This window comes from Typopeltis vanoorti, chromosome 12 (genome assembly GCF_054136105.1).
Source record: "Typopeltis vanoorti isolate ZY-2024b chromosome 12, IOZ_Tvanoo_1.0, whole genome shotgun sequence".
Classification (NCBI taxonomy): domain Eukaryota; kingdom Metazoa; phylum Arthropoda; class Arachnida; order Uropygi; family Thelyphonidae; genus Typopeltis; species Typopeltis vanoorti.
Window position 1 is genome coordinate 93,350,300 of NC_143560.1, and position 11,130 is coordinate 93,361,429.

At 36.3% G+C, this 11,130-nt stretch overlaps 1 long non-coding RNA gene and 1 pseudogene across 3 annotated transcripts in view; both read right to left on the reverse strand.

Annotated features, from left to right (window-relative positions):
* The window catches only part of LOC150101009 (uncharacterized), an 81,734-nt gene extending 71,436 nt beyond the window's left edge, over positions 1-10,298 (reverse strand). For 2 of the 3 annotated variants that reach the window (XR_016549145.1, XR_016549144.1), the window contains exon 1: positions 10,186-10,298. This is a non-coding gene — a long non-coding RNA (uncharacterized LOC150101009). The remainder of the gene's footprint in view (positions 1-10,185) is intronic. The other variant, XR_016549146.1, reaches the window with a different exon arrangement.
* Positions 8,676-10,413, reverse strand: LOC150101010 (TAR DNA-binding protein 43 pseudogene; annotated as a pseudogene).
* Positions 10,414-11,130: the final 717 nt, after the last annotated feature.

Sequence of the window (11,130 nt, forward strand, 5' to 3'; positions counted from 1 at the left end):
CATGAAGGGAGGGGGGGGAGTGATACTGATGATAGCAGGGGAATTAAGTCCACATAAGGTAGACATGAAAGGGGGAAATAGTGGCAATGATTATGAGGCAGTGTGGTGTAACGTGGAGGTTTAGTTGGATGTTGCTATAAGCCTGGGAATGTGGAAGGTGGTGGTGAAGAAATGTATAAACAACTTGGATTAGTGAACAAAGGAAGAGTAATTATTATGGGTGATTTTAATTATGGCAGTATAGATTGGAATGAAGAGATAGCATTTGGGAATAAGGAAAGTGAATTTCTCAAGTTCTTGAGTGATAACTATCTCAGGCAACAAGTAAAGGAAGGCACACGAGGATCAAGAGTTCTAGATCTGATCATTTCATCAGAGGATATAATTGTTAGAGGGGTTTCAGATTTTCCTCCAGTTAGTGAAAGTGATCATGAAGTAATCACCTGTGCTGTGGCTAGTCATATGCAGGCTTTTGCGAGGAAAGGATATATATGGAATTATAAGGCTGGTGATTATGACAAGCTTAGGAGACAACTTTGAGCTATAACACGGAACAAGGAGTTGAGTGGTAAGGAAATAAAAGCTGCATGGGAACTTACAAAGAAATACATAACAGCATCAATGTACAAATGTATCGCAAAGGTCAAAAAACTGAATAAGGTAGGTGTAAAATGGATGACTGTGGAGCTTAAGCATGAAATCTGGAATACTTTGGAGGAAGTACAAGATGAATAACGGTAATCAGTCACATGAAGAATATAAAGAACAAGCCAGGAGAGTGACTCAGTAAGGAAAACAAAAGTAGGGTATGAGCAGAAATTGGCAAATCAGGCTAAGAAAAACCCTAGAGTTTTTTTTAGATATGTGGCAAGTAGAAGGAAGAATGATCATGGAAAGATGAAGTTAAGGGATGAAAGTGGTAGAATGGTAACTGCTGCAGAAGACATTGTTGAGGTATTCGGTGATCAATTTATGTGTTTCATTCTGATCAGGGTGGAATCATGAGGAACTTAAGTGTAGAGAACATAGGAGAGGATAGCTTAATTGTGAGCAGGAGGTATTTGAGGAAATAAATAACCTTGATGTTAATAAGGCGATAGGATTTGATGACATATCCCCACACATCTTAAGGGAATGTTCCAGGGAACTGGCAGTAGCATTGGCATGCCTGTTTAATAAGTTTTGCAACAGCACAGGTTCTAAGGGAGTGGAAGGAGGATAAAATTATTCCACTGCATAAAGGTGGTGATAAAGCTGCAGCTTCAAATTATAGGCCAGGATGTATATCTGGAGTTGTGGTGAAGGTCCTGGAGAGATTGGTGAGAAGTAGGATACAGAAATGGGTTGATAACAGCAGTATTCTGTGGTTATCAGCATGGGCTTGTTAAGGGGAGATCGTGTTTCACTAACTTACTTATGTACTATAACAATATACTATATACTTCATACAGTGGTGTACTTGGATTTTGCAAAGGCTTTTGATACTGCCACATGATAAGCTCTTAAATAAATTGAAGCAGATGGGATTGGATAACAGACTTCTGTGTTGAATCAGTGACTGGCTGTCAGATAGGTACCAGAAAGTTGTATATGGTGGTGCAGTATCTCGAAAGAGAAAGGCCACCAGTGGTATGCCGCAGGGATCAGTTTTGGAGGCCATTGTTGTTCAATTTGTATGTTAATGATATTGGGTTGGGTTTAACTAGTGATATCCAGCTGTTTGCAGATGATGCAAAACTGGGGAGAGCAATGCACAGTCAGGCTGATGTTAATGCCTTACAAGAGGACTTGAATAGATTGCATGAATGGACAGGTAAGTGGAACTGTCAGTTCAATGTTGCCAAGTGTATGGTTTTGAGATTTGGTAAGCAATGATAGGATGCAAAGTATACACTTGGTGGGGAATCTTTAACAGAAGTAGAGGACATGAGAGATCTATGAGTGATGGTGGACAAGGACCTGAAATTCAGAGGCCACATTGCACAAGTTGTGAAGACATCACATCGAATAATGGCAATGATGCGGAGAACCCCGACATGCAGAAATAGAGAGGTTATGATTCCATTGTATAAGGCCTTGATCAGGCCTCATATGGATTATTGTGCACAGATTTGGTGGCCAGTATTACATGGTAACAAGGGCATGTTGGAAAGGGTACAGAGAAGATTCACAAAGGTAGTCAGTGGTCTTTGGAATGTGGAATACGAGGACAGACTGAAAGAATGTAAGTTGCAGAGCCTCGTGAACAGGAGGAAGAGAGGGAGGGGGGGGAATATGATTGAGACATATAAGCTGGCAAGGGGTTGTCATCAGGTAGACATGGAAGAGATTTTTCATAGAATGGGAGATAGGAGTAGAACAAGAGGTCATTGCTGGAAACTGTATAAGGAGAGTGTGAGCAAAGGAGTGAGAAGCAGGTTCTTTGCATGGAGGGTGGTTGTGGTTGGTGAGTGGAATGCATTGCCTGTAGTGGCGAATTCTCCATGCTTGCTGCGCAAGCTCATTAATTGAGAAAGAAGTAATATTTATTTGTTAATAAATGCATGCATTTATAAGCATTCCATTTAGGCTTTTATTTTTGTAGACAGAAGATGTCTTAAGCTTGCGCAGCAATAATTGAGCTTTGCATTGTGTATCGAAGGCCGATGTGCTTGCTCATCTAGTCAAAGCTACCTTGGCTTGCTCGATTGTAGGAGCTTCCAAGTCCTCACAGAAGCATTGTGAATTCATGCGCGCGCATAGCCATTTCACGTCGTCTCACTCTGTTGCTTAAACACAGGCCATAATACGCAGTCAATGTAGCTCTAGCCAGTGAGCTTCAAGCAGCCTTTACATGTGTGTATGTTGCTTGGGAAAATTAAGTTACAACCAACTTTTTATGACGATGTTAATGACCAGTTCATAAAGAAGAACCATAGGGTAGAATTTTTATTCAAGTAGCTAAATTGAAAAAGATAGAATATCATTTGTAAAATAAATGTTATATTTGTATGATTAAATGTATATAAATTTCTAAATATATAGTTTTAAATGGTCAGTAATTCATTATTCTGCTAATCAAATTTCAATCACACCTCTCACTCCCTGAATGATAACAAAGAGCAAGCATGAATTTCAAGACCAGCATTTGCCCCCGATTGCCTGAGTGTGTTGTGGATGTAGACACATTGAATCAGTTTAAGACGCGGTTGGATGAGCATTGTATGCAATAGTGAGTACCTCCCACGATGAGTCTCTGACTCCATGGAAGTCAAATGTTGATAATAATAATAAAACTTTTTTTCCAACTCAAATAGAAATATAACACTACAAACAGTTACTAGTTACTACTCAATTCATGAATAAATGAAAAAATATATATTTTGTTGTTCAAATTAAATCCTGTTTTATTTATTTTTCATCTAGATACAAATGAAAAATAAGAAAAACCAAGAAAACTCTCATGAGTTTTTCGATATGTGGCAAGTAGAAAGAAAAAGAATGATTATGGTAAGGGGAGTTACATAGTTAAGGTACTCAGGAGGGTAGTACAGAAGAGATTGAAGTGCTTGGCAATGAAAACAGTAGTAGTAGATGAAAAGAAACACGAATACAAGAGAAGCAGAGAAATGGTGGAAGCCCATGTGGACAAGTAGACATGCCATAGGGAGAGTAGATATATGTATGTACAGGGCTGATCAGTATATAAATGGAACAGATGAACAGAGGAAAACAGAGAAAAAGTGAATTCCTGTGTTTATTTACAAATGCCAGGTGTATCAGAAATAGGAGAGATGGAATTGTTTCACTGATTGAATTTATTTGTCCCAAAAGTGTTGGATTAAGAACAACATGGTTGAACGAAGATGAACGAAGAAAAACACTGCACCCATCCAATTCTATTCCCTAACGGGAATAGAATTGGATGGGTGCAGTGTTTTTCATGAGGATAAAAAGGACAAGGGAGCGGAGTGCTCCTAATAGCAGGGAAATTATGTCCACATAAGGTAAACATGAAAGAGGGAAATAATGACAATAGTTTTGAGATAGTGTGGTGTGTGGTGGAGACATGAAGAGCTATTTAGTTGGATGTTGCTATAGACCAAGGAATGTGGAGAATAGTGATGATGAAATGCATAAGTAACTTGGGTTACTGAACAAGGGAAGGATGATTAGTAATCATATGGGTGATTTTAATTATGATATTTTAATATGGGTGATTTTAATAATGGTGGTATAGATTGGAATGAAGAGAACATTTTAGAATAAAGAAAATGAATTTCTCGAGTTCTTGAGAGACAACCATCTCAGGCAGTATGTAAGCAAAACCACACGAGGATCGAGAGTTTCAGATCTGATCATTTCATCAAAGGATGTAATTGTGAGTAAGGGTTTGCACTTTCCTCCAGTTGGTGAGCGATCATGAAGTGATCACCTGGGTTGTGATTAGATATATGTAGACTTCTGTGAGGAAAGGATATATGTGAAAGTACAAGGCTGGTGATTATGACAAACTTAGGAGACAACTTGGAGCTACAGCATGGAATGAGGAGTTCGGTGGTAAGGAAATAAATGTAAAAATATTCAAGAGACTTCCCATACTGTGGTCTGAGAATGGCTGATGATGATGACAGCGACGAATGTAGTTTGGTCCTACACTAGTACAGCTGACCAAAGATTAGAAAAAGGAAAAGCCAGAGGAGGGGAAGAGAGAGAGAGAGAGAGAGAGAGAGAACAGACCATTTCTGACAAAATGCAGGGGTGAACATCATCAAGTGTTTTGGCAATTATCAATGCAGTGAATCGATTCTACTTTGCACACAAAAAAAAAGAGCCTAACTGAAACTGTCGTGTATTCCACTCTCTCAGAAAGAACGAGACACTGATAATCAAAAATATAGCGCAATATCAGTTACTAAAAGCACAGACTTCTGCATTATTTCAACCGTCTCTGGTTCTGGCTCCCACTGATGAGAACTCAACTGTTGGGGTCATTAGCCTTGGTATACAAGTAGCCCAGTTGTGAAGATACTTCATGCACAAACAATGTTTGCTTAGAGTGGATAAAGGATTAAACCAAGAATATAATTTCTTGGTGTCTTTAATTATTATTATTACGTAACATCTCCAGAAAGTCTAAAGATTCATCGAGGGAGGACACCCGCTCTACAACTCTCCGTCTCCATCAATCCACCAATCGCAACTACCTTCATCAGCTACACTAACACCATCGACTGCCAACCACCACCACTAGTATTTTCACAGACAATCACAAACATCCATGCCCATGGCAGGATTCGAACCCACAGCCTTTTGGCTGGAGAGCGGATACGCCAACCAGGCTGGCAATTAATAGTATAACCAAGTGAAAAAGTTTTCAACATCTATCTCTAATCCAGATTATTTTAATAAGCTGTGACACCTTTTGACTATTTGTATATGGGAAATATATGACTTTTGCATTACTTCACAATCTTGGTATCTCTTCTCGGTCTGGCTTCCACTAATGAATTTATTAATGCTTTTCATGGGTTTGATTACTTCCAAGGAGTAGAGAGATTCTACTCGGTGGCAAGTTTTTGCCTGTCACTGGGTGGAAACACTGCTGAGTTTCCTATCCTGGAGTGATTCGGCTCAGAAGTAATGAGTTTAGTAGTGATCCTTTTCAGATCACTCAATGGGATTTAGAGTGATCTTGTAGATCACTCTGAGTTTTTGGGAAGGTATCCCCGCACTTAAAACATACCTCAATGAATGTCAAAACCGGTCTGAATAGTTGCCCTTCCCATAATACATAGCAATATACACATTCAAAAGTGTGCATGCTTTGCATTATGGGATACTAAGGCAACTGATGTGAAGTCATTAGCCTCTATATACAAGTAGCCCAATCGTGAAGATACTTCACATGCAAACATTGTTTGCTTATGCTTGGATAAAAGATTAAACCAAGAAAATAATTTCTTGGCATACTTCATTTATTTTCAACATAAAATCACAAATGCCAACAATAGTTTGAAAAATTCAAGAAATTCTTTAAAACCATTATTCATAAGTGTTATTTCAAGTGCAAGCACTTAGAATAACAAAGGGATTTTTAGCATTCATTCTGATAGCTGTTGGCTAAATTTGACATTATACATATCATTAGTTTGGTTAAAGAGAGTGATAACCCAGTGGTTGCTTTTCAGCAAAACAAGATGAAGATAAATGGTGATTGGTAAATTAATATACATAACCATTAAAAATCTTACAGTTCTTTTGGAAGAAACATTATAGTTTAAAAAGAGGTTGCCACATGGTGTCCAGGAAAGGAAAGATAATTTCATGATTACAAGGATATCTGTTTATGAAATTTTGGTTAGCAAAACTACTATTTTAAGATCATGCTGATTACACTATATAAAAAAAAAATACCCACCACCCACTGTTTACATAATACCTACTTGCACTTAAATTTGCTCAAGCTTTTCTATACTTCATTATCTATCATAATTTCATACTACAGACATAATGTATTATTCTTTTATTTGTGACTACTACTAATGATTTTATTATAGATATAACACTAAACATCAAATCAAGTGGACAAGCAGTGCACTTATTCTGCTAATAATTGAAGTCAAATGCAATTCATTCTGATACATACATACAACGATCTGAAAAATGACAATCTCTTAGTGGATCAGTCAAATCATCAGGTAATTTTATAATTTTATCAGAATCCTGGTGATAATATATAGTGATCCTGGTGATAGTATGTAATATGATATATATGGCCTCCCTCGATGAGCTACTGATTCCCTGGAGGTCTCTCTTAATAATAATAATAAAATTACATAAAATAAAATAACTAAACCATCTAAATTTTAAAGCTCTAATAAGCATCTTTTTAATATACGGCACTGAGCAATAATTTTTTACATTTACTGGCAAATATATATAACCATATGCTGCAATCAAATACACCATTATTTGCCTTCTTTTAAGGATTTGTGAATTTTTGATTGCATATTAGTGTTTTGACTGTAAACTAATAATCTGACTATGACTGACACATGCTAATTATCACTAAGGCAGATAGATGGGGAAAATTATCTTCAAAGTAACATTATATTTACATCAAGTTTAATGGGCATACTTGTTAGTATGGTAGTGGCTTGAGTGAATATACTTAATTTTATTGCTACATACATAAAAAGAATAAAATTTCTCTGACATTCAAATCTTTTATGCAATATATATTTTTTTTAGTATAGCATGGTATGCTTTTTAATATAGTATAGTATGCTTGGTTCACTCAAATTTTATTTTTGGTCAATGAACAATATCAAAGAAAATAAAGAAATACAGTAGCATGTATTATTCCCAAAAGGAATTTGGAAAAATGTTTATTTTGTACATAAAAAGGCATTTTCTGTTAAAGTTATGTGCAAAATCAAGGAGTGTATACTTTACAACTTGTGTAACAACAAGAAACTTAGCCTTCTTACTCATGTGATATCTCAAGATTTTTTTTTTCCCCTTGTTATAGCCAACTACAAATAGATCTCAATTAGGCAGCAAATATATGTGTGATCTTTTTTTTCAGTGGCATAGTTTAGATAAAATTTCTTAATGAATATCGAATTAAATTTTTAACAAATTACTTTTAAAGTTAAAACCTTCACAGCATAAATGTTATAATTATATAGCAATAAGAAATGAGAACTGAGCAGTGGATACATGTACAAACATTGTTTTCTGAAAGAATTCGTAAAGTTCAGACTTTCAGTAAATAAATATAATTTTAATTACTTAATTTCACAATAAAATATTAGAAGTCTCATGGATCAAATGAAACTTAATAATTCTCATTTTTCCTTCTATAAGTTAAATGGTGTTTATGTTTATATAAATATTAATGTATCTGAAAGGCACAGCTTATTGAAAATAATCTTCATATGCATAACACTAATAATTTCAGCCACAACACATGTATGGAATACTTTATATGAATTATCATTATTTAAAGAGTTATTTCAGTTATTACATGTTCTAATAAACTCCAAAAACTACAGTAAGTTTAAGCTGTGTTCTGATCATTTATACTTTTCAGTTGCCAATGCTATTCCTGAACCTCAAAATAGCAGCCCTTACATATATTGTACTAAAATGTGAAAAGTAATTCTACATCTCTATATATAATTGAAATCATGGTTCCATTTTGTAGCTGTTTTTTGATCAGCATGTAGCAGTTGTTATTCTTCAATAACAACTGCTACATTAAAATAAACAAATGTAATAAATGAAAAAATAACCATAAAAAAATTTTATTATTTCTGCAGAAATCTTAAATGCATTTCTCTGATATTATTACTTATAAATATAAATTTCAAATGTCAAAAATTGTAATTTTCAAAAGTAAGCACAAAGTCTCGATGGTTTTAAAAAAAATTCCTTAAATAAATTGTTAAAGACTCATTGGAAAATATTGGCAAACAGAGAAGATAAATGATAACAGAAACACACTAAGACAATTAGTTACACACTAGGAAAAATATTTTTTATTACACTTATTGATCTCTACAACACTAAAAAAAAAAAAAAAAGCACACAACTAAAGAGAGAGAGAGAGAGAAAGGGATAGGAAAGAATGTTTCTCTTGGCTCACAGGCTCATATATACAGCAGTTATACAATGCATCCTAACAGAAATAACAATTCAGCTCCTTTAATACACATTTTTATCCACAGATACAGTCACTCAAAACTCAGAAAATTCAAGTAAATTTACAGGCAACTTGCATTCAAGCAGTCATAGTCATTCATCTCTAAAGTCAACATGGATAATAACATTAACATCCTTCTAGCAGACAAAAACAGTTTTTCAAGTCATTCACTCACTGTGACACTGGCATACCAAAACCAGATTTCACGTCTCTCTGAGGCCAGGGACCTTGAGCTGCTGCTGCTTCACCACCAGATTGAGCCTGATTAATCCAGCCTAAATATCCAGCACTTGCTGCAGTACCACCTAATGCAGGTGCAGATGTAGCTACTGGCTGATTAGGATTATTTGTTGTTGCATCAACATGACCTGTTCCCTGAGGAAAATTTCCACCAAAAAGACCAAGCCCTACTTGCCCCAAAGCAGCAGCAACAACTGGCAGTGCAGCACCTAAATTTAGTGCTCCCATACCCATTGTTGGTGGAGTAGTATTTACAGCCTGCCCTGTGCCTCCACCCTGCCCAGCACTCTGATTATTTCCTAAGCTAACTGTGTGCGCTATTCCTAAGTTTCTACTTAAGGATGCTAAGTTAGGAACTTCTGCACCTCGCCCACCCACTCCAGCAGCTGACCCTTGGTTCCACATCACACCATCACTTATACCCATACCTAAGGCTCCATGAGCAACCTGTCCCCCTACAAATGGTGCTCCACTAGCGGAGTACCCACTTATACTAGCCCCTAAGCCAGGTGCTCCAGTGCGACCATCCACTCTACCATATCCACGAAATGCATTCTGAGAACCAGGTCCGTTTTTGGGTACAGCATTACTGACATGGACACTTGTACCTTTTATAATGTAATCCTCTCCACAGAGGCTCTGTGCAACTTCTGGATCCATAAATGTAACAAATGCAAATGCCCTAAATGGCTTTGGAATGAAAACATCCGTCACTTCTCCAAATTTGGAAAAGAACTCCCTTAAATCATCTGCTGTTATGTCCTCTGTGCATCTACCAACAAAAACCTTCCTACTCATTTCAGCAATTTGTCCCTCCTTGGAGTTTGGTATTTTAACATCACACCACCGACCATCAATCATATGACGTTTAGTAAGTACTCTTATCTGTGATTCAAAATTTGCGAATCTAATAAAACCAAATCCTTTAGAATGACCAGTCTTTGCATCTTTTTTTACTTGTGCCATTAAAACTTCTCCAAACGTTTCAAAATATTGTCTGAGTTCCTGCTCTGTAGTTTTCCATGGTAAACCTAGTACAATCAGGTCAGAGCATTTTTGTTTATTTTCCATTCTTTTTGTTTTAGCTGTGCTGTTTTCCAGCTGTTCATCTGACTTTCTTTTATTTTCTTTGGAGAAAACACAGTAGTATACCATATCTGCCCAGCCGTTATCAGGGGGATGCAAACGGCCATTCACAAGCCGAACTCCACGCATGGACCCTGAATCTACATTCTTGTATTTCAAACCGCACGTACCTGGAAACTGAGCAGACAACGTAGAAAGCAATAGCGTGGAATCATCTTCTGTTGGCAATTCGATGGGCTCCTCGCCTTCATCTTCTGCAACCTGAATGAAAGTGCTCATTTCCTATTAGTGTATACAAATTATTATTTTGTATATAAAAAAATAAAAAAAAACAATAAAAAATTTAAACGCAACCTATACTGTGCATTAACAACAACATGTTATCATAACCAAACAACATGGCGACCTACACTATGCTCAATCCGCAGACACCTCTTATTTCAATATCTCAATAGGTACATAAACTGATAAAAACATGTGCACAAAAACAGCCATCACTGAAGTCTTACATCTGACACGGCGACGTATCTAACCGATATTCTGAATAGTTACCGATCGCATAGTAATGCATTAGTGAATGCAAGCTTCAGTTTGAGTAGAACTGTTTTAACAAATATTAGTAAAGAAATCGGTATCCGCCCAATTTCAAAAAAAATAAAATAAAATAAAATAAAAAATAAGGCTAAAGGAGCATGCCTTCTGCTTTGGAAATAAAAAGCGTTACGGTCTGCCCAGTGTTGAGAAAACCGTAATGGGCATAATGCAAAGCAGAGTCAATTCATGCTGAGGGAAAGAAAAGAATAAGGGATATACAATTTCGCCACAAACACTCGAAATTGCGTGCTTTTTGAATGTTACAATAAAAGCAAAATAGGCCACCACTTTAAAAACTAGAATGTTCAATGCTAATTTTCCTACTTGGAATACTGAACAAACTTATCCCACAAGACGGATTGATTACCCAGTTATTGGAATGGATTTGCCTTCTTCTGACATCCGCAAAAGTGTCAATGGCTCTCTCATGGTCAAAGAGTAGAGGATATTTTTTTATTACTATTATACATAGCCAGAAAGTGTAGGCCAATGTAAAAACCTATTATAGCTTGCTACTACTT